A 25,686-nucleotide genomic window follows, 5' to 3' on the forward strand; every position below is an offset into this window, starting at 1 on the left:
TTTTCGAATCCGACGCAAAACTGACAGTTAATTGTAAGGTTCAGAGCCTCTTAATGACGATGGAACACACAAATTGCGTCGCGATTCAATACATCGTCCTCCAGCCGACTTGTCTCCAAGGGTCTATTGCTGCCTCGGGCACCTTATGGTCGTTCTCCTGTGAGTCTAGATTTTCGAATCCGACGCAAAACTGACAGTGAATTGTAACGTTCAGAGCCTCTTGATGACGATGGAACACACAAATTGCGTCGCGATTCAATACATCGTCCCACAGCCGACCTGTCTCCAAGGGTCTCTTGCTGCCTCGGGCACCTTATGGTCGTTCTCCTGTGAGTCTAGTTTTCAGAATACGACGCAAAACTGACAGTTAATTGTAACGTTCAGAGCCTGTTAATGACGATGGGACACACAAATTGCGTCGCGTCTCAATACATCGTCCTCCAACCGACTTGTCTCCAAGGGTCTATTGCTGCCTCGGGCACCTTATGGTCGTTCTCCTGTGAGTCTAGTTTTTCGAATGCGATGCAAAACTGACAGTTAATTGTAACGTTCAGGGCCTCTTAATGACGATGGAACACACAAATTGCGTCGCGATTCAATACATCGTCCTCCAGCCGACTTGTCTCCAAGGGTCTATTGCTGCCTCGGGCACCTTATGGTCGTTCTCCTGTGAGTCTAGTTTTTCGAATGCGATGCAAAACTGACAGTTAATTGTAACGTTCAGAGCCTGTTAATGACGATGGGACACACAAATTGCGTCGCGACTCAATACATCGTCCTCGAGCCGACTTGTCTCCAAGGGTCTAGTGCTGCCTCGGGCACCTTATGGTCGTTCTCCTGTGAGTCTAGATTTTCGAATCCGACGCAAAACTGACAGTTAATTGTAACGTTCAGAGCCTCTTAATGACGATGGAACACACAAATTGCGTCGCGATTCAATACATCGTCCTACAGCCGACTTGTCTCCAAGGGTCTATCGCTGCCTCGGGCACCTTATGGTCGTTCTCCTGTGAGTCTAGTTTTTCGAATGCGATGCAAAACTGACAGTTAATTGTAACGTTCAGAGCCTCTTAATGACGATGGAACACACAAATTGCGTCGCGATTCAATACATCGTCCTCCAGCCGACTTGTCTCTAAGGGTCTATTGCTGCCTCGGGCACCTTATGGTCGTTCATCTGTGAGTCTAGATTTTCGAATCCGACGCAAAACTGACAGTTAATTGTAAGGTTCAGAGCCTCTTAATGACGATGGAACACACAAATTGCGTCGCGATTCAATACATCGTCCTCCAGCCGACTTGTCTCCAAGGGTCTATTGCTGCCTCGGGCACCTTATGGTCGTTCTCCTGTGAGTCTAGTTTTTCGAATGCGATGCAAAACTGACAGTTAATTGTAACGTTCAGAGCCTGTTAATGACGATAGAACACACAAATTGCGTCGCGATTCAATACATCGTCCTCCAGCCGACTTGTCTCCAAGGGTCTAGTGCTGCCTCGGGCACCTTATGGTCGTTCTCCTGTGAGTCTAGATTTTCGAATCCGACGCAAAACTGACAGTTAATTGTAACGTTCAGAGCCTCTTAATGACGATGGAACACACAAATTGCGTCGCGATTCAATACATCGTCCTACAGCCGACTTGTCTCCAAGGGTCTATTGCTGCCTCGGGCACCTTATGGTCGTTCTCCTGTGAGTCTAGTTTTTCAAATGCGATGCAAAACTGACAGTTAATTGTAACGTTCAGAGCCTGTTAATGACGATGGGACACACAAATTGCGTCGCGACTCAATACATCGTCCTCCAGCCAACTTGTCTCCAAGGGTCTAGTGCTGCCTCGGGCACCTTATGGTCGTTCCCCTGTGAGTCTAGATTTTCGAATCCGACGCAAAACTGACAGTTAATTGTAACGTTCAGAGCCTCTTAATGACGATGGAACACACAAATTGCGTCGCGATTCAATACATCTTCCTCCAGCCGACTTGTCTCGAAGGGTCTATTGCTGCCTCGGGCACCTTATGGTCGTTCATCTGTGAGTCTAGATTTTCGAATCCGACGCAAAACTGACAGTGAATTGTAACGTTCAGAGCCTGTTAATGACGATGGGACACACAAATTGCGTCGCGATTCAATACATCGTCCTACAGCCGACTTGTCTCCAAGGGTCTAGTGCTGCCTCGGGCACCACATGCTCGTTCTCCTGTGAGTCTAGATTTTCGAATCCGATGCAAAACTGACAGTGAATTGTAACGTTCAGAGCCTCTTGATGACGACGGAACACACAAATTGCGTCGCGATTCAATACATCGTCCTACAGCCGACTTGTCTCCAAGGGTCTAGTGCTGCCTCGGGCACCATATGCTCGTTCTCCTGTGAGTCTAGTTTTCAGAATACGACGCAAAACTGACAGTTAATTGTAACGTTCAGAGCCTGTTAATGACGATCGGACACACAAATTGCGTCGCGACTCAATATATCGTCCTCCAGCCGACTTGTCTCCAAGGGTCTAGTGCTGCCTCGGGCACCTTATGGTCGTTCTCCTGTGAGTCTAGATTTTCGAATCCGACGAAAAACTGACAGTTAATTGTAAGGTTCAGAGCCTCTTAATGACGATGGAACACACAAATTGCGTCGCGATTCAATACATCGTCCTACAGCCGACTTGTCTCGAAGGGTCTATTGCTGCCTCGGGCACCTTATCGTCGTTCTCCTGTGAGTCTAGTTTTTCGAATGCGATGCAAAACTGACAGTTAATTGTAACGTTCAGAGCCTGTTAATGACGATGGGACACACAAATTGCGTCGCGACTCAATACATCGTCCTACAGCCGATTTGTCTCCAAGGGTCTAGTGCTGCCTCGGGCACCATATGCTCGTTCTCCTGTGAGTCTAGATTTTCGAATGCGATGCAAAACTGACAGTTAATTGTAACGTTCAGAGCCTGATACTGACGATGGAACACACAAATTGCGTCGCGATTCAATACATCGTCCTCCAGCCGACATGTCTCCGAGGTAGTATTGCTGCTCCTGGCACCTCTTGGTCGTTCTCCTATGAGTCTAGTTTTTCGAATCCGACGCAAAACTGACAGTTAATTGTAACGTTCAGAGCCTGATACTGACGATGGAACACACAAATTGCGTCGCGATTCAATACATCGTCCTCCAGCCGACTTGTCTCCAAGGGTCTATTGCTGCCTCGGGCACCTTATGGTCGTTCTCCTGTGAGTCTAGTTTTTCGAATGCGATGCAAAACTGACAGTTAATTGTAACGTTCAGAGCCTGTTAATGACGATAGAACACACAAATTGCGTCGCGATTCAATACATCGTCCTCCAGCCGACTTGTCTCCAAGGGTCTAGTGCTGCCTCGGGCACCTTATGGTCGTTCTCCTGTGAGTCTAGATTTTCGAATCCGACGCAAAACTGACAGTTAATTGTAACGTTCAGAGCCTCTTAATGACGATGGAACACACAAATTGCGTCGCGATTCAATACATCGTCCTACAGCCGACTTGTCTCCAAGGGTCTATTGCTGCCTCGGGCACCTTATGGTCGTTCTCCTGTGAGTCTAGTTTTTCAAATGCGATGCAAAACTGACAGTTAATTGTAACGTTCAGAGCCTGTTAATGACGATGGGACACACAAATTGCGTCGCGACTCAATACATCGTCCTCCAGCCAACTTGTCTCCAAGGGTCTAGTGCTGCCTCGGGCACCTTATGGTCGTTCCCCTGTGAGTCTAGATTTTCGAATCCGACGCAAAACTGACAGTTAATTGTAACGTTCAGAGCCTCTTAATGACGATGGAACACACAAATTGCGTCGCGATTCAATACATCTTCCTCCAGCCGACTTGTCTCGAAGGGTCTATTGCTGCCTCGGGCACCTTATGGTCGTTCATCTGTGAGTCTAGATTTTCGAATCCGACGCAAAACTGACAGTGAATTGTAACGTTCAGAGCCTGTTAATGACGATGGGACACACAAATTGCGTCGCGATTCAATACATCGTCCTACAGCCGACTTGTCTCCAAGGGTCTAGTGCTGCCTCGGGCACCACATGCTCGTTCTCCTGTGAGTCTAGATTTTCGAATCCGATGCAAAACTGACAGTGAATTGTAACGTTCAGAGCCTCTTGATGACGACGGAACACACAAATTGCGTCGCGATTCAATACATCGTCCTACAGCCGACTTGTCTCCAAGGGTCTAGTGCTGCCTCGGGCACCATATGCTCGTTCTCCTGTGAGTCTAGTTTTCAGAATACGACGCAAAACTGACAGTTAATTGTAACGTTCAGAGCCTGTTAATGACGATCGGACACACAAATTGCGTCGCGACTCAATATATCGTCCTCCAGCCGACTTGTCTCCAAGGGTCTAGTGCTGCCTCGGGCACCTTATGGTCGTTCTCCTGTGAGTCTAGATTTTCGAATCCGACGAAAAACTGACAGTTAATTGTAAGGTTCAGAGCCTCTTAATGACGATGGAACACACAAATTGCGTCGCGATTCAATACATCGTCCTACAGCCGACTTGTCTCGAAGGGTCTATTGCTGCCTCGGGCACCTTATCGTCGTTCTCCTGTGAGTCTAGTTTTTCGAATGCGATGCAAAACTGACAGTTAATTGTAACGTTCAGAGCCTGTTAATGACGATGGGACACACAAATTGCGTCGCGACTCAATACATCGTCCTACAGCCGATTTGTCTCCAAGGGTCTAGTGCTGCCTCGGGCACCATATGCTCGTTCTCCTGTGAGTCTAGATTTTCGAATGCGATGCAAAACTGACAGTTAATTGTAACGTTCAGAGCCTGATACTGACGATGGAACACACAAATTGCGTCGCGATTCAATACATCGTCCTCCAGCCGACATGTCTCCGAGGTAGTATTGCTGCTCCTGGCACCTCTTGGTCGTTCTCCTATGAGTCTAGTTTTTCGAATCCGACGCAAAACTGACAGTTAATTGTAACGTTCAGAGCCTGATACTGACGATGGAACACACAAATTGCGTCGCGATTCAATACATCGTCCTCCAGCCGTCTTGTCTCCGAGGTAGTATTGCTGCTCCTGGCACCTCTTGGTCGTTCTCCTATGAGTCTAGTTTTTCGAATCCGGCGCAAAACTGACAATTAATTGTAACGTTCAGAGCCTCTTAATGACGATGGAACACACAAATTGCGTCGCGATTCATTACATCGTCCTACAGCCGACTTGTCTCCAAGGGTCTATTGCTGCCTCGGGCACCTTATGGTCGTTCATCGGTGAGTCTAGATTTTCGAATCCGACGCAAGACTGACAGTTAATTGTAAGGTTCAGAGCCCCTTAATGACGATGGAACACACAAATTGCGTCGCGAATCAATACATCGTCCTCCAGCCGACTTGTCTCCAAGGGTCTATTGCTGCCTCGGGCACCTTATGGTCGTTCTCCTGTGAGTCTAGATTTTCGAATGCGATGCAAAACTGACAGTTAATTGTAACGTTCAGAGCCTGTTAATGACGATGGTACACACAAATTGCGTCGCGTCTCAATACATCGTCCTCCAGCCGACTTGTCTCCAAGGGTCTATTGCTGCCTCGGGCACCTTATGGTCGTTCTCCTGTGAGTCTAGATTTTCGAATCCGACGCAAAACTGACAGTTAATTGTAACGTTCAGAGCCTCTTAAAGACGATGGAACACACAAATTGCGTCGCGATTCAATACATCGTCCTACAGCCGACCTGTCTCCAAGGGTCTCTTGCTGCCTCGGGCACCTTATGGTCGTCCTCCTGTGAGTCTAGTTTTTCGAATCCGGCGCAAAACTGGCAATTAATTGTAACGTTCAGAGCCTCTTAATGACGATGGAACACACAAATTGCGTCGCGTATCAATACATCGTCCTCCAGCCGACTTGTCTCCAAGGGTCTAATGCTGCCTCGGGCACCTTATGGTCGTTCTCCTGTGAGTCTAGTTTTTCGAATGCGATGCAAAACTGACAGTTAATTGTAACGTTCAGAGCCTGTTAATGACGATAGGACACACAAATTGCGTCGCGTCTCAATACATCGTCCTCCAGCCGACTTGTCTCCAAGGGTCTATTGCTGCCTCGGGCACCTTATGGTCGTTCTCCTGTGAGTCTAGTTTTTCGAATGCGATGCAAAACTGACAGTTAATTGTAACGTTCAGAGCCTCTTAATGACGATGGAACACACAAATTGCGTCGCGATTCAATACATCGTCCTACAGCCGACTTGTCTCCAAGGGTCTAGTGCTGCCTCGGGCACCATATGCTCGTTCTCCTGTGAGTCTAGATTTTCGAATCCGACGCAAAACTGAGAGTGAATTGTAACGTTCAGAGCCTCTTAATGACGATGGAACACACAAATTGCGTCGCGATTCAATACATCTTCCTCCAGCCGACTTGTCTCGAAGGGTCTATTGCTGCCTCGGGCACCTTATGGTCGTTCATCTGTGAGTCTAGATTTTCGAATCCGACGCAAGACTGACAGTTAATTGTAAGGTTCAGAGCCTCTTAATGACGATGGAACACATTAATTGCGTCGCGATTCAATACATCGTCCTCCAGCCGACTTGTCTCCAAGGGTCTATTGCTGCCTCGGGCACCTTATGGTCGTTCTCCTGTGAGTCTAGTTTTTCGAATGCGATGCAAAACTGACAGTTACTTGTAACGTTCAGAGCCTGTTAATGACGATGGGACACACAAATTGCGTCGCGACTCAATACATCGTCCTCCAGCCGACTTGTCTCCAAGGGTCTAGTGCTGCCTCGGGCACCTTATGGTCGTTCTCCTGTGAGTCTAGATTTTCGAATCCGACGCAAAACTGACAGTGAATTGTAACGTTCAGAGCCTCTTGATGACGATGGAACACACAAATTGCGTCGCGATTCAATACATCGTCCCACAGCCGACCTGTCTCCAAGGGTCTCTTGCTGCCTCGGGCACCTTATGGTCGTTCTCCTGTGAGTCTAGTTTTCGGAATACGACGCAAAACTGACAGTTAATTGTAACGTTCAGAGCCTGTTAATGACGATGGGACACACAAATTGCGTCGCGTCTCAATACATCGTCCTCCAACCGACTTGTCTCCAAGGGTCTATTGCTGCCTCGGGCACCTTATGGTCGTTCTCCTGTGAGTCTAGTTTTTCGAATGCGATGCAAAACTGACAGTTAATTGTAACGTTCAGGGCCTCTTAATGACGATGGAACACACAAATTGCGTCGCGATTCAATACATCGTCCTCCAGCCGACTTGTCTCCAAGGGTCTATTGCTGCCTCGGGCACCTTATGGTCGTTCTCCTGTGAGTCTAGTTTTTCGAATGCGATGCAAAACTGACAGTTAATTGTAACGTTCAGAGCCTGTTAATGACGATGGGACACACAAATTGCGTCGCGACTCAATACATCGTCCTCGAGCCGACTTGTCTCCAAGGGTCTAGTGCTGCCTCGGGCACCTTAAGGTCGTTCTCCTGTGAGTCTAGATTTTCGAATCCGACGCAAAACTGACAGTTAATTGTAACGTTCAGAGCCTCTTAATGACGATCGAACACACAAATTGCGTCGCGATTCAATACATCGTCCTACAGCCGACTTGTCTCCAAGGGTCTATTGCTGCCTCGGGCACCTTATGGTCGTTCTCCTGTGAGTCTAGTTTTTCGAATGCGATGCAAAACTGACAGTTAATTGTAACGTTCAGAGCCTCTTAATGACGATGGAACACACAAATTGCGTCGCGATTCAATACATCGTCCTCCAGCCGACTTGTCTCTAAGGGTCTATTGCTGCCTCGGGCACCTTATGGTCGTTCATCTGTGAGTCTAGATTTTCGAATCCGACGCAAAACTGACAGTTAATTGTAAGGTTCAGAGCCTCTTAATGACGATGGAACACACAAATTGCGTCGCGATTCAATACATCGTCCTCCAGCCGACTTGTCTCCAAGGGTCTATTGCTGCCTCGGGCACCTTATGGTCGTTCTCCTGTGAGTCTAGTTTTTCGAATGCGATGCAAAACTGACAGTTAATTGTAACGTTCAGAGCCTGTTAATGACGATAGAACACACAAATTGCGTCGCGATTCAATACATCGTCCTCCAGCCGACTTGTCTCCAAGGGTCTAGTGCTGCCTCGGGCACCTTATGGTCGTTCTCCTGTGAGTCTAGATTTTCGAATCCGACGCAAAACTGACAGTTAATTGTAACGTTCAGAGCCTCTTAATGACGATGGAACACACAAATTGCGTCGCGATTCAATACATCGTCCTACAGCCGACTTGTCTCCAAGGGTCTATTGCTGCCTCGGGCACCTTATGGTCGTTCTCCTGTGAGTCTAGTTTTTCAAATGCGATGCAAAACTGACAGTTAATTGTAACGTTCAGAGCCTGTTAATGACGATGGGACACACAAATTGCGTCGCGACTCAATACATCGTCCTCCAGCCAACTTGTCTCCAAGGGTCTAGTGCTGCCTCGGGCACCTTATGGTCGTTCTCCTGTGAGTCTAGATTTTCGAATCCGACGCAAAACTGACAGTTAATTGTAACGTTCAGAGCCTCTTAATGACGATGGAACACACAAATTGCGTCGCGATTCAGTACATCTTCCTCCAGCCGACTTGTCTCGAAGGGTCTATTGCTGCCTCGGGCACCTTATGGTCGTTCATCTGTGAGTCTAGATTTTCGAATCCGACGCAAAACTGACAGTTAATTGTAAGGTTCAGAGCCTCTTAATGACGATGGAACACACAAATTGCGTCGCGATTCAATACATCGTCCTCCAGCCGACTTGTCTCGAAGGGTCTATTGCTGCCTCGGGCACCTTATGGTCGTTCATCGGTGAGTCTAGTTTTTCGAATGCGATGCAAAACTGACAGTTAATTGTAACGTTCAGAGCCTGTTAATGACGATGGGACACACAAATTGCGTCGCGACTCAATACATCGTCCTCCAGCCGACTTGTCTCCAAGGGTCTAGTGCTGCCTCGGGCACCTTATGGTCGTTCTCCTGTGAGTCTAGATTTTCGAATCCGACGCAAAACTGACAGTTAATTGTAACGTTCAGAGCCTCTTGATGACGATGGAACACACAAATTGCGTCGCGATTCAATACATCGTCCCACAGCCGACCTGTCTCCAAGGGTCTCTTGCTGCCTCGGGCACCTTATGGTCGTTCTCCTGTGAGTCTAGTTTTCAGAATACGACGCAAAACTGACAGTTAATTGTAACGTTCAGAGCCTGTTAATGACGATGGGACACACAAATTGCGTCGCGTCTCAATACATCGTCCTCCAGCCGACTTGTCTCCAAGGGTCTATTGCTGCCTCGGGCACCTTATGGTCGTTCTCCTGTGAGTCTAGTTTTTCGAATGCGATGCAAAACTGACAGTTAATTGTAACGTTCAGGGCCTCTTAATGACGATGGAACACACAAATTGCGTCGCGACTCAATACATCGTCCTACAGCCGACTTGTCTCCAAGGGTCTAGTGCTGCCTCGGGCACCATATGCTCGTTCTCCTGTGAGTCTAGATTTTCGAATCCGACGCAAAACTGACAGTGAATTGTAACGTTCAGAGCCTGTTAATGACGATGGGACACACAAATTGCGTCGCGACTCAATACATCGTCCTCCAGCCGACTTGTCTCCAAGGGTCTAGTGCTGCCTCGGGCACCATATTCTCGTTCTCCTGTGAGTCTAGATTTTCGAATCCGACGCAAAACTGACAGTTAATTGTAACGTTCAGAGCCTCTTAATGACGATGGAACACACAAATTGCGTCGCGATTCAATACATCGTCCTACAGCCGACTTGTCTCCAAGGGTCTAGTGCAGCCTCGGGCACCATATGCTCCTTCTCCTGTGAGTCTAGATTTTCGAATGCGATGCAAAACTGACAGTTAATTGTAACGTTCAGAGCCTCTTAATGACGATGGAACACACAAATTGCGTCGCGATTCAATACATCGTCCTCCAGCCGACTTGTCTCGGAGGGTCTAGTGCTGCCTCGGGCACCTTATGGTCGTTCTCCTGTGAGTCTAGTTTTTCGAATACGACGCAAAACTGACAATTAATTGTAACGTTCAGAGCCTCTTAATGACGATGGAACACACAAATTGCGTCGCGATTCAATACATCGTCCTCCAGCCGACTTGTCTCGAAGGGTCTATTGCTGCCTCGGGCACCTTATGGTCGTTCATCGGTGAGTCTAGATTTTCGAATCCGACGCAAAACTGACAGTTAATTGTAAGGTTCAAAGCCTCTTAATGACGATGGAACACACAAATTGCGTCGCGAATCAATACATCGTCCTCCAGCCGACTTGTCTCCAAGGGTCTATTGCTGCCTCGGGCACCTTATGGTCGTTCTCCTGTGAGTCTAGTTTTTCGAATGCGATGCAAAACTGACAGTTAATTGTAACGTTCAGGGCCTGTTAATGACGATGGGACACACAAATTGCGTCGCGTCTCAATACATCGTCCTCCAGCCGACTTGTCTCCAAGGGTCTATTGCTGCCTCGGGCACCTTATGGTCGTTCTCCTGTGAGTCTAGTTTTTTGAATGCGATGATAAACTGACAGTTAATTGTAACGTTCAGAGCCTCTTAATGACGATGGAACACACAAATTGCGTCGCGATTCAATACATCGTCCTACAGCCGACTTGTTTCCAAGGGTCTAGTGCTGCCTCGGGCACCATATGCTCGTTCTCCTGTGAGTCTAGATTTTCGAATCCGACGCAAAACTGAGAGTGAATTGTAACGTTCAGAGCCTCTTGATGACGATGGAACACACAAATTGCGTCGCGATTCAATACATCGTCCTCCAGCCGACTTGTCTCGAAGGGTCTATTGCTGCCTCGGGCACCTTATGGTCGTTCATCTGTGAGTCTAGATTTTCGAATCCGACGCAAAACTGACAGTTAATTGTAACGTTGTGAGTCTCTTGATGACGATGGAACACACAAATTGCATCGTGATTCAATACATCGTCCCACAGCCGACCTGTCTCCAAGGGTCTCTTGCTGCCTCGGGCACCTTATGGTCGTTCTCCTGTGAGTCTAGTTTTCAGAATACGACGCAAAACTGACAGTTAATTGTAACGTTCAGAGCCTCTTAATGACGATGGAACACACAAATTGTGTCGCGATTCAATACATCGTCCTCCAGCCTACTTGTCTCCAAGGGTCTATTGCTGCCTCGGGCACCTTATGGTCGCTCTTCTGTGAGTCTAGTTTTTCGAATGCGATGCAAAACTGACAGTTAATTGTAACGTTCAGAGCCTGTTAATGACGATGGGACACACAAATTGCGTCGCGTCTCAATACATCGTCCTCCAGCCGACTTGTCTCCAAGGGTCTATTGCTGCCTCGGGCACCTTATGGTCGTTCTCCTGTGAGTCTAGTTTTTCGAATGCGATGCAAAACTGACAGTTAATTGTAACGTTCAGAGCCTCTTAATGACGATGGAACACACAAATTGCGTCGCGATTCAATACATCGTCCTACAGCCGACTTGTCTCCAAGGGTCTAGTGCTGCCTCGGGCACCATATGCTCGTTCTCCTGTGAGTCTAGATTTTCGAATCCGACGCAAAACTGAGAGTGAATTGTAACGTTCAGAGCCTCTTGATGACGATGGAACACACAAATTGCGTCGCGATTCAATACATCGTCCTCCAGCCGACTTGTCTCGAAGGGTCTATTGCTGCCTCGGGCACCTTATGGTCGTTCATCTGTGAGTCTAGATTTTCGAATCCGACGCAAAACTGACAGTTAATTGTAAGGTTCAGAGCCTCTTAATGACGATGGAACACACAAATTGCGTCGCGATTCAATACATCGTCCTCCAGCCGACTTGTCTCCAAGGGTCTATTGCTGCCTCGGGCACCTTATGGTCGTTCTCCTGTGAGTCTAGTTTTTCGAATGCGATGCAAAACTGACAGTTAATTGTAACGTTCAGAGCCTGTTAATGACGATGGGACACACAAATTGCGTCGCGACTCAATACATCGTCCTCCAACCGACTTGTCTCCAAGGGTCTAGTGCTGCCTCGGGCACCTTATGGTCGTTCTCCTGTGAGTCTAGATTTTCGAATCCGACGCAAAACTGACAGTGAATTGTAACGTTCAGAGCCTCTTGATGACGATGGAACACACAAATTGCGTCGTGATTCAATACATCGTCCCACAGCCGACCTGTCTCCAAGGGTCTAGTGCTGCCTCGGGCACCTTATGGTCGTTCTCCTGTGAGTCTAGTTTTCAGAATACGACGCAAAACTGACAGTTAATTGTAACGTTCAGAGCCTCTTAATGACGATGGAATACACAAATTGTGTAGCGACTCAATACATCGTCCTCCAGCCGACGTGTCTCGAAGAGTCTATTGGTGCCTCGGGCACCTTATGGTCGTTCTCCTGTGAGTCTAGATTTTCGAATCCGACGCAAAACTGAGAGTGAATTGTAACGTTCAGAGCCTGTTAATGACGATGGGACACACAAATTGCGTCGCGATTCAATACATCGTCCTACAGCCGACTTGTCTCCAAGGGTCTAGTGCTGCCTCGGGCACCATATGCTCGTTCTCCTGTGAGTCTAGATTTTCGAATCCGACGCAAAACTGACAGTGAATTGTAACGTTCAGAGCCTCTTGATGACGATGGAACACACAAATTGCGTCGCGATTCAATACATCGTCCTACAGCCGACTTGTCTCCAAGGGTCTAGTGCTGCCTCGGGCACCATATGCTCGTTCTCCTGTGAGTCTAGTTTTCAGAATACGACGCAAAACTGACAGTTAATTGTAACGTTCAGAGCCTGTTAATGACGATGGGACACACAAATTGCGTCGCGACTCAATACATCGTCCTCCAGCCGACTTGTCTCCAAGGGTCTAGTGCTGCCTCGGGCACCTTATGGTCGTTCTCCTGTGAGTCTAGATTTTCGAATCCGACGAAAAACTGACAGTTAATTGTAAGGTTCAGAGCCTCTTAATGACGATGGAACACACAAATTGCGTCGCGATTCAATACATCGTCCTCCAGCCGACATGTCTCCGAGGTAGTATTGCTGCCCCTGGCACCTCTTGGTCGTTCTCCTATGAGTCTAGTTTTTCGAATCCGACGCAAAACTGACAGTTAATTGTAACGTTCAGAGCCTGATACTGACGATGCAACACACAAATTGCGTCGCGATTCAATACATCGTCCTCCAGCCGACTTGTCTCCGAGGTAGTATTGCTGCTCCTGGCACCTCTTGGTCGTTCTCCTATGAGTCTAGTTTTTCGAATCCGGCGCAAAACTGACAATTAATTGTAACGTTCAGAGCCTCTTAATGACGATGGAACACACAAATTGCGTCGCGATTCAATACATCGTCCTACAGCCGACTTGTCTCCTAGGGTCTATTGCTGCCTCGGGCACCTTATGGTCGTTCATCGGTGAGTCTAGATTTTCGAATCCGACGCAAAACTGACAGTTAATTGTAAGGTTCAGAGCCTCTTAATGACGATGGAACACACAAATTGCGTCGCGAATCAATACATCGTCCTCCAGCCGACTTGTCTCCAAGGGTCTATTGCTGCCTCGGGCACCTTATGGTCGTTCTCCTGTGAGTCTAGATTTTCGAATGCGATGCAAAACTGACAGTTAATTGTAACGTTCAGAGCCTGTTAATGACGATGGGACACACAAATTGCGTCGCGTCTCAATACATCGTCCTCCAGCCGACTTGTCTGCAAGGGTCTATTGCTGCCTCGGGCACCTTATGGTTGTTCTCCTGTGAGTCTAGATTTTCGAATCCGACGCAAAACTGACAGTTAATTGTAACGTTCAGAGCCTCTTAATGACGATGGAACACACAAATTGCGTCGCGAATCAATACATCGTCCTCCAGCCGACTTGTCTCCAAGGGTCTATTGCTGCCTCGGGCACCATATGCTCGTTCTCCTGTGAGTCTAGATTTTCGAATCCGGCGCAAAACTGACAATTAATTGTAACGTTCAGAGCCTCTTAATGACGATGGAACACACAAATTGCGTCGCGAATCAATACATCGTCCTCCAGCCGACTTGTCTCCAAGGGTCTATTGCTGCCTCGGGCACCTTATGGTCGTTCTCCTGTGAGTCTAGTTTTTCGAATGCGATGCAAAACTGACAGTTAATTGTAACGATCAGAGCCTCTTAATGACGATGGAACACACAAATTGCGTCGCGATTCAATACATCGTCCTCCAGCCGACTTGTCTCCAAGGGTCTATTGCTGCCTCGGGCACCTTATGGTCGTTCTCCTGTGAGTCTAGTTTTTCGAATAAGACTCAAAACTGACAATTAATTGTAACGTTCAGAGCCTCTTAATGACGATGGAACACACAAATTGCGTCGCGATTCAATACATCGTCCTCCAGCCGACTTGTCTCCGAGGGTCTAGTGCTGCCTCGGGCACCATATGCTCGTTCTCCTGTGAGTCTAGATTTTCGAATCCGACGCAAAACTGACAGTGAATTGTAACGTTCAGAGCCTCTTGATGACGATGGAACACACAAATTGCGTCGCGATTCAATACATCGTCCTACAGCCGACTTGTCTCCAAGGGTCTAGTGCTGCCTCGGGCACCATATGCTCGTTCTCCTGTGAGTCTAGTTTTCAGAATACGACGCAAAACTGACAGTTAATTGTAACGTTCAGAGCCTGTTAATGACGATGGGACACACAAATTGCGTCGCGACTCAATACATCGTCCTCCAGCCGACTTGTCTCCAAGGGTCTAGTGCTGCCTCGGGCACCTTATGGTCGTTCTCCTGTGAGTCTAGATTTTCGAATCCGACGAAAAACTGACAGTTAATTGTAAGGTTCAGAGCCTCTTAATGACGATGGAACACACAAATTGCGTCGCGATTCAATACATCGTCCTACAGCCGACTTGTCTCCAAGGGTCTAGTGCTGCCTCGGGCACCATATGCTCGTTCTCCTGTGAGTCTAGTTTTTCGAATCCGGCGCAAAACTGACAATTAATTGTAACGTTCAGAGCCTGTTAATGACGATGGGACACACAAATTGCGTCGCGATTCATTACATCGTCCTACAGCCGACTTGTCTCCAAGGGTCTAGTGCTGCCTCGGGCACCATATGCTCGTTCTCCTGTGAGTCTAGATTTTCGAATACGATGCAAAACTGACAGTTAATTGTAACGTTCAGAGCCTGATACTGACGATGGAACACACAAATTGCGTCGCGATTCAATACATCGTCCTCCAGCCGACATGTCTCCGAGGTAGTATTGCTGCTCCTGGCACCTCTTGGTCGTTCTCCTATGAGTCTAGTTTTTCGAATCCGACGCAAAACTGACAGTTAATTGTAACGTTCAGAGCCTGATACTGACGATGGAACACACAAATTGCGTCGCGATTCAATACATCGTCCTCCAGCCGACTTGTCTCCGAGGTAGTATTGCTGCTCCTGGCACCTCTTGGTCGTTCTCCTATGAGTCTAGTTTTTCGAATCCGTCGCAAAACGGACAATTAATTGTAACGTTCAGAGCCTCTTAATGACGATGGAACACACAAATTGCGTCGCGATTCAATACATCGTCCTACAGCCGACTTGTCTCCTAGGGTCTATTGCTGCCTCGGGCACCTTATGGTCGTTCATCGGTGAGTCTAGATTTTCGAATCCGACGCAAAACTGACAGTTAATTGTAAGGTTCAGAGCCTCTTAATGACGATGGAACACACAAATTGCGTCGCGAATCAATACATCGTCCTCCAGCCGACTTGTCTCCAAGGGTCTATTGCTGCCTCGGGCACCTTATGGTCGTTCTCCTGTGAGTCTAGATTTTCGAATGCGATGCAAAACTGACAGTTAATTGTAACGTTCAGAGCCTGTTAATGACGATGGGACACACAAATTGCGTCGCGTTGCAATACATCGTCCTCCAGCCGACTTGTCTCCAAGGGTCTATTGCTGCCTCGGGCACCTTATGGTTGTTCTCCTGTGAGTCTAGATTTTCGAATCCGACGCAAAACTGACAATTAATTGTAACGTTCAGAGCCTCTTAATGACGATGGAACACACAAATTGCGTCGCGAATCAATACATCGTCCTCCAGACGACTTGTCTCCAAGGGTCTATTGCTGCCTCGGGCACCATATGCTCGTTCTCCTGTGAGTCTAGATTTTCGAATCCGGCGCAAAACTGACAATTAATTGTAACGTTCAGAGCCTCTTAATGACGATGGAACACACAAATTGCGTCGCGAATCAATACATCGTCCTCCAGCCGACTTGTCTCCAAGGGTCTATTGCTGCCTCGGGCACCTTATGGTCGTTCTCCTGTGAGTCTAGTTTTTCGAATGCGATGCAAAACTGACAGTTAATTGTAACGATCAGAGCCTCTTAATGACGATGGAACACACAAATTGCGTCGCGATTCAATACATCGTCCTCCAGCCGACTTGTCTCCAAGGGTCTATTGCTGCCTCGGGCACCTTATGGTCGTTCTCCTGTGAGTCTAGTTTTTCGAATACGACTCAAAACTGACAATTAATTGTAACGTTCAGAGCCTCTTAATGACGATGGAACACACAAATTGCGTCGCGATTCAATACATCGTCCTCCAGCCGACTTGTCTCGAAGGGTCTATTGCTGCCTCGGGCACCTTATCGTCGTTCATCGGTGAGTCTAGATTTTCGAATCCGACGCAAAACTGACAGTTAATTGTAAGGTTCAGAGCCTCTTAATGACGATGGAACACACAAATTGCGTCGCGAATCAATACATCGTCCTCCAGCCGACTTGTCTCCAAGGGTCTATTGCTGCCTCGGGCACCTTATGGTCGTTCTCCTGTGAGTCTAGATTTTCGAATGCGATGCAAAACTGACAGTTAATTGTAACGTTCAGAGCCTGTTAATGACGATGGGACACACAAATTGCGTCGCGTCTCAATACATCGTCCTCCAGCCGACTTGTCTCCAAGGGTCTATTGCTGCCTCGGGCACCTTATGGTCGTTCTCCTGTGAGTCTAGATTTTCGAATCCGACGCAAAACTGACAGTTAATTGTAACGTTCAGAGCCTCTTAATGACGATGGAACACACAAATTGCGTCGCGAATCAATACATCGTCCTCCAGCCGACTTGTCTCCAAGTGTATATTGCAGCCTCGGGCACCATATGCTCGTTCTCCTGTGAGTCTAGATTTTTGAATCCGGCGCAAAACTGACAATTAATTGTAACGTTCAGAACCTCTTAATGACGATGGAACACACAAATTGCGTCGCGAATCAATACATCGTCCTCCAGCCGACTTGTCTCCAAGGGTCTATTGCTGCCTCGGGCACCTTATGGTCGTTCTCCTGTGAGTCTAGTTTTTCGAATGCGATGCAAAACTGACAGTTAATTGTAACGTTCAGAGCCTGTTAATGACGATGGGACACACAAATTGCGTCGCGTCTCAATACATCGTCCTCCAGCCGACTTGTCTCCAAGGGTCTATTGCTGATTCGGGCACCTTATGGTCGTTCTCCTGTGAGTCTAGATTTTCGAATCCGACGCAAAACTGACAGTTAATTGCAACGTTCAGAGCCTCTTCATGACGATGGAACACACAAATTGCGTCGCGATTCAATACATCGTCCTCCAGCCGACTTGTCTCCGAGGTAGTATTGCTGCTCCTGGCACCTCTTGGTCGTTCTCCTATGAGTCTAGTTTTTCGAATCCGGCGCAAAACTGACAATTAATTGTAACGTTCAGAGCCTCTTAATGACGATGGAACACACAAATTGCGTCGCGACTCAATACATCGTCCTACACCCGACTTGTCTCCAAGGGTCAAGTGCTGCCTCGGGCACCATATGCTCGTTCACCTGTGAGTCTAGATTTTCGAATCCGACGCAAAACTGACAGTTAATTGTAACGTTCAGAGCCTGTTAATGACGATGGGACACACAAATTGCGTCGCGATTCAATACATCGTCCTCCAGCCGACTTGTCTCGAAGGGTCTAGTGCTGCGTCGGGCACCAGATGCTCGTTCTCCTGTGAGTCTAGATTTTCGAATGCGATGCAAAACTGACAGTTAATTGTAACGTTCAGAGCCTGTTAATGACGATGGGACACACAAATTGCGTCGCGATTCAATACATCGTCCTACAACCGACTTGTCTCCAAGGGTCTAGTGCAGCCTCGGGCACCATACGCTCGTTCTCCTGTGAGTCTAGATTTTCGAATCCGACGCAAAACTGACAGTTAATTGTAACGTTCAGAGCCTGTTAATGACGATGGGACACACAAATTGCGTCGCGACTCAATACATCGTCCTCCAGCCGACTTGTCTCCAAGGGTCTAGTGCTGCCTCGGGCACCTTATGGTCGTTCTCCTATGAGTCTAGATTTTCGAATCCGACGCAAAACTGACAGTTAATTGTAACGTTCAGAGCCTCTTAATGACGATGGAACACACAAATTGCGTCGCGATTCAATACATCGTCCTCCAGCCGACTTGTCTCGAAGGGTCTATTGGTGTCTCGGGCACCTTATGGTCGTTCTCCTGTGAGTCTAGTTTTTCGAATACGACGCAAAACTGACAGTTAATTGTAACGTTCAGAGCCTCTTAATGACGATGGAACACACAAATTGCGTCGCGATTCAATACATCGTCCTCCAGCCGACTTGTCTCGAAGGGTCTATTGCTGCCTCGGGCACCTTATGGTCGTTCATCGGTGAGTCTAGATTTTCGAATCCGACGCAAAACTGACAGTTAATTGTAAGGTTCAGAGCCTCTTAATGACGATGGAACACACAAATTGCGTCGCGATTCAATACATCGTCCTACAGCCGACTTGTCTCCGAGGTAGTATTGCTGCTCCTGGCACCTCTTGGTCGTTCTCCTATGAGTCTAGTTTTTCGAATCCGGCGCAAAACTGGCAATTAATTGTAACGTTCAGAGCCTCTTAATGACGATGGAACACACAAATTGCGTCGCGAATCAATACATCGTCCTACAGCCGACTTGTCTCCAAGGGTCTAGTGCTGCCTCGGGCACCATATGCTCGTTCTCCTGTGAATCTAGATTTTCGAATCCGACGCAAAACTGACAGTGAATTGTAACGCTCAGAGCCTCTTGATGACGATGGAACACACAAATTGCGTCGCGATTCAATACATCGTCCTACAGCCGACTTGTCTCCAAGGGTCTAGTGCTGCCTCGGGCACCATATGCTCGTTCTCCTGTGAGTCTAGTTTTCAGAATACGACGCAAAACTGACAGTTAATTGTAACGTTCAGAGCCTGTTAATGACGATGGGACACACAAATTGCGTCGCGACTCAATACATCGTCCTCCAGCCGACTTGTCTCCAAGGGTCTAGTGCTGCCTCGGGCACCTTATGCTCGTTCTCCTGTGAGTCTAGATTTTCGAATCCGACGCAAAACTGACAGTTAATTGTAAGGTTCAGAGCCTCTTAATGACGATGGAACACACAAATTGCGTCGCGATTCAATACATAGTCCTACAGCCGACTTGTCTCCAAGGGTCTAGTGCTGCCTCGGGCACCATATGCTCGTTCTCCTGTGAGTCTAGATTTTCGAATCCGACGCAAAACTGACAGTGAATTGTAACGTTCAGAGCCTGTTAATGACGATGGAACACACAAATTGCGTCGCGATTCAATACATCGTCCTACAGCCGACTTGTCTCCAAGGGTCTAGTGCTGCCTCGGGCACCATATGCTCGTTCTCCTGTTAGTCTAGATTTTCGAATGCGATGCAAAACTGACAGTTAATTGTAACGTTCAGAGCCTGATACTGACGATGGAACACACAAATTGAAACGCGATTCAATACATCGTCCTCCAGCCGACATGTCTCCGAGGTAGTATTGCTGCTCCTGGCACCTCTTGGTCGTTCTCCTATGAGTCTAGTTTTTCGAATCCGACGCAAAACTGACAGTTAATTGTAACGTTCAGAGCCTGATACTGACGATGGAACACACAAATTGATTCGCGATTCAATACATCGTCCTCCAGCCGACTTGTCTCCGAGGTAGTATTGCTGCTCCTGGCACCTCTTGGTCGTTCTCCTATGAGTCTAGTTTTTCGAATCCGGCGCAAAACTGACAATTAATTGTAACGTTCAGAGCCTCTTAATGACGATGGAACACACAAACTGCGTCGCGATTCAATACATCGTCCTACAGCCGACTTGTCTCCAAGGGTCTAGTGCTGCCTCGGGCACCTTATGGTCGTTCTCCTATGAGTCTAGTTTTTCGAATCCCGCGCAAAACTGACAATTAATTGTAACGTTCAGAGCCTCTTAATGACGATAGAACACACAAATTGCGTCGCGATTCAATACATCGTCCTCCAGCCGACTTGTCTCCGAGGTAGTATTGCTGCTCCGGGCACCTTTTGGTCGTTCTCCTATGAGTCTAGTTTTTCGAATCCGGCGCAAAACTGACAATTAATTGTAACGTTCAGAGCCTGTTAATGACGATGGGACACACAAATTGCGTCGCGTCTCAATACATCGTCCTCCAGCCGACTTGTCTCCAAGGGTCTAGTGCTGCCTCGGGCACCATATGCTCGTTCTCCTGTGAGTCTAGATTTTCGAATCCGACGCAAAAGTGACAGTTAATTGTAACGTTCAGAGCCTCTTAATGACGATGGAACACACAAATTGCGTCGCGATTCAATACATCGTCCTACAATCGACTTGTCTCCAAGGGTCTATTGCTGCCTCGGGCACCTTATGGTCGTTGTCCTGTGAGTCTAGATTTTCGAATCCGACGCAAAACTGAAAGTTAATTGTAAGGTTCAGAGCCTCTTAATGACGATGGAACACACAAATTGCGTCGCGATTCAATACATCGTCCTACAGCCGACTTGTCTCCAAGGGTCTATTGCTGCCTCGGGCACCTTATGGTCGTTCTCCTGTGAGTCTAGTTTGTCGAATGCGATGCAAAACTGACAGTTAATTGTAACGTTCAGAGCATGTTAATGACGATGGAACACACAAATTGCGTCGCGATTCAATACATCGTCCTCCAGCCGACTTGTCTCCAAGGGTTAGTGCTGCCTCGGGCACCATATGCTCGTTCTCCTGTGAGTCTAGATTTTCGAATCCGACGCAAAACTGACAGTGAATTGTAACGTTCAGAGCCTGTTAATGGCGATGGGACACACATATTGCGTCGCGACTCAATACATCGTCCTCCAGCCGACTTCTCTCCAAGGGTCTAGTGCTGCCTCGGGCACCATATGCTCGTTCTCCTGTGAGTCTAGATTTTCGAATCCGACGCAAAACTGACAATTAATTGTAACGTTGAGAGCCTGTTAATGACGATGGAACACACAAATTGCGTCGCGATTCAATACATCGTTCTCCAGCCGACTTGTCTCCAAGGGTCTAGTGCTGCCTCGGGCACCATATGCTCGTTCTCCTGTGAGTCTAGATTTTCGAATCCGACGCAAAACTGACAGTTAATTGTAACGTTCAGAGCCTCTTAATGACGATGGAACACACAAATTGCGTCGCGATTCAATACATCGTCCTACAATCGGCTTGTCTCCAAGGGTCTATTGTTGCCTCGGGCACCTTATGGTCGTTCTCCTGTGAGTCTAGTTTTTCGAATGCGATGCAAAACTGACAGTTAATTGTAACGTTCAGAGCCTGTTAATGACGATGGAACACACAAATTGCGTCGCGACTCAATACATCGTCCTCCAGCCGACTTGTCTCCAAGGGTCTAGTGCTGCCTCGGGCACCTTATGGTCGTTCTCCTGTGAGTCTAGATTTTCGAATCCGACGCAAAACTGACAATTAGTTGTAACGTTCAGAGCCTGTTAATGACGATGGAACACACAAATTGCGTCGCGATTCAATACATCGTCCTCCAGCCGACTTGTCCCCAAGGGTCTAGTGCTGCCTCGGGCACCATATGCTCGTTCTCCTGTGAGTCTAGATTTTCGAATCCGACGCAAAACTGACAGTTAATTGTAACGTTCAGAGCCTCTTAATGACGATGGAACACACAAATTGCGTCGCGATTCAATACATCGTCCTACAATCGACTTGTCTCCAAGGGTCTATTGCTGCCTCGGGCACCTTATGGTCGTTCTCCTGTGAGTCTAGATTTTCGAATCCGACGCAAAACTGACAGTTAATTGTAAGGTTCAGTGCCTCTTAATGACGATGGAACACACAAATTGCGTCGCGATTCAATACATCGTCCTACAGCCGACTTGTCTCCAAGGGTCTATTGCTGCCTCGGGCACCTTATGGTCGTTCTCCTGTGAGTCTAGTTTTTCGAATGCGATGCAAAACTGACAGTTAATTGTAACGTTCAGAGCCTGTTAATGACGATGGAACACACAAATTGCGTCGCGATTCAATACATCGTCCCACAGCCGACCTGTCTCGAAGGGTCTCTTGCTGCCTCCGGCACCTTATGGTCGTTCTCCTGTGAGTCTAGTTTTCAGAATACGACGCAAAACTGACAGTTAATTGTAACGTTCAGAGCCTGTTAATGACGATGGAACACACAAATTGCGTCGCGACTCAATACATCGTCCTCCAGACGACTTGTCTCCAAGGGTCTAGTGCTGGCTCGGGCACCTTATGGTGGTTCATCTGTTAGTCTAGATTTTCGAATCCGACGCAAAACTGACAGTTAATTGTAACGTTCAGAGCCTCTTAATGACGATGGAACACACAAATTGCGTCGCGATTCAATACATCGTCCTCCAGCCGACATGTCTCCGAGGTAGTATTGCTGCCTCGGGCACCTTATGGTCGTTCTCCTGTGAGTCTAGTTTTCAGAATACGACTCAAAACTGACAGTTAATTGTAACGTTCAGAGCCTGTTAATGACGATGGGACACACAAATTGCGTCGCGATTCAATACATCGTCCTCCAGCCGACTTGTCTCGAAGGGTCTATTGGTGCCTCGAGCCTCTTATGGTCGTTCTCCTATGAGTCTAGTTTTTCGAATCCGGCGCAAAACTGACAATTAATTGTAACGTTCAGAGCCTCTTAATGACGATGGAACACACAAATTGCGTCGCGATTCAATACATCGTCCTCCAGCCGACATGTCTCCGAGGTAGTATTGCTGCTCCTGGCACCTCTTGGTCGTTCTCCTATGAGTCTGAAAACTAGACTCACAGGAGAACGACCATAAGGTGCCCGAGGCAGCACTAGACCCTTCGAGACAAGTCGGCTGGCGGACGATGTATTGAATCGCGACGCAATTTGTGTGTCCCATCGTCATTAACAGGCTCTGAACGTTACAATTAACTGTCAGTTTTGCGTCGTATTCTGAAAACTAGACTCACAGGAGAACGAGCATATGGTGCCCGAGGCAGCGCTAGACCCTTGGAGACAAGTCGGCTGTTGGACGATGTATTGAGTCGCGACGCAATTTGTGTGTCCCATCGTCATTAACAGGCTCTGAACGTTACAATTAATTGTCAGTTTTGCGCCGGATTCGAAAAACTAGACTCATAGGAGAACGACCAAGAGGTGCCAGGAGCAGCAATACTGCCTCGGGCACCTTTTGGTCGTTCTCCTGTGAGTCTAGTTTTTCGAATGCGATGCAAAACTGACAGTTAATTGTAATGTTCAGAGCCTGTTAATGACGATGGAACACAATAATTGCGTCGCGTCTCAATACATCGTCCTCCAGGCGACTTGTCTCCAAGGGTCTATTGCTGCCTCGGGCACCTTATGGTCGTTCTCCTGTGAGTCTAGTTTTTCGAATGCGATGATAAACTGACAGTTAATTGTAACGTTCAGAGCCTCTTAATGACGATGGAACACACAAATTGCGTCGCGATTCAATACATCGTCCTTCAGCCGACTTGTCTCCAAGGGTCTAGTGCTGCCTCGGCCACCATATGCTCGTTCTCCTGTGAGTCTAGATTTTCGAATCCGGCGCAAAACTGACAGTTAATTGTAACGTTCAGAGCCTCTTAATGACGATGGAACACACAAATTGCGTCGCGAATCAATACATCGTCCTCCAGCCGACTTGTCTCCAAGGGTCTATTGCTTCCTCGGGCACCTTATGGTCGTTCTCCTGTGAGTCTAGTTTTTCGAATGCGATGCAAAACTGACAGTTAATTGTAACGTTCAGAGCCTCTTAATGACGATGGAACACACAAATTGCGTCGCGATTCAATACATCGTCCTACAGCCGACTTGTCTCCAAGGGTCTAGTGCTGCCTCGGGCACCATATGCTCGTTCTCCTGTGAGTCTAGATTTTCGAATGCGATGCAAAACTGACAGTTAATTGTAACGTTCAGAGCCTCTTAATGACGATGGAACACACAAATTGCGTCGCGACTCAATACATCGTCCTCCAGCCGACTTGTCTCCAAGGGTCTAGTGCTGCCTCGGGCACCATATGCTCGTTCTCCTGTGAGTCTAGATTTTCGAATCCGACGCAAAACTTACAGTTAATTGTAACGTTCAGAGCCTGATACTGACGATGGAACACCCAAATTGCGTCGCGATTCAGTACATCGTCCTCCAGCCGACTTGTCTCCAAGGGTCTATTGCTGCCTCGGGCACCATATGCTCGTTCTCCTGTGAGTCTAGTTTTTCGAATGCGATGCAAAACTGACAGTTAATTGTAAGGTTCAGAGCCTCTTAATGACGATGGAACACACAAATTGCGTCGCGTCTCAAAACATCGTCCTACAGCCGACTTGTCTCCAAGGGTCTAGTGCTGCCTGGGGCACCTTATCGTCGTTCTCCTGTGAGTCTAGTTTTCAGAATACGACGCAAAACTGACAATTAATTGTAACGTTTAGAGCCTGTTAATGACGATGGAACACACAAATTGCGTCGCGATTCAATACATCGTCCCACAGCCGACCTGTCTCCAAGGGTCTCTTGCTGCCTCGGGCACCTTATGGTCGTTCTCCTGTGAGTCTAGTTTTCAGAATACGACGCAAAACTGACAGTTAATTGTAACGTTCAGAGCCTGTTAAGGACGATGGGACACACAAATTGCGTCGCGACTCAATACATCGTCCTCCAGCCGACTTGTCTCCAAGGGTCTAGTGCTGCCTCGGGCACCAAATGCTCGTTCTCCTGTGAGTCTAGATTTTCGAATGCGATGCAAAACTGACAGTTAATTGTAACGTTCAGAGCCTCTTAATGACGATGGAACACACAAATTGCGTCGCTATTCAATACATCGTCCCACAGCCGACCTGTCTGAACGATGTATTGAATCGCGACGCAATTTGTGTGTTCCATCGTCATTAAGAGGCTCTGAACGTTACAATTAATTGTCAGTTTTGCGCCGGATTCGAAAAACTAGACTCATAGGAGAACGACCATAAGGTGCCCGAGGCAGCACTACACCCTTGGAGACAAGTCGGCTGTAGGTCGATGTATTGAATCGCGACGCAATTTGTGTGTTCCATCGTCATTAAGAGGCTCTGAACCTTACAATTAACTGTCAGTTTTGCATCGCATTCGAAAATCTAGACTCACCGATGAACGACCATAAGGTGCCCTAGGCAGCACTAGACCCTTGGAGACAAGTCGGCTGGAGGACGATGTATTGAATCGCGACGCAATTTGTGTGTTCCATCGTCATTAACAGGCTCTGAACGTTACAATTAACTGTCAGTTTTGCGTCGTATTCTGAAAACTAGACTCACAGGAGAACGACCATAAGGTGCCCGAGGCAGCAAGAGACCCTTGG

The sequence above is a fragment of the Schistocerca nitens genome, chromosome 11 (genome assembly GCF_023898315.1).
Source record: "Schistocerca nitens isolate TAMUIC-IGC-003100 chromosome 11, iqSchNite1.1, whole genome shotgun sequence".
NCBI lineage: Eukaryota > Metazoa > Arthropoda > Insecta > Orthoptera > Acrididae > Schistocerca > Schistocerca nitens.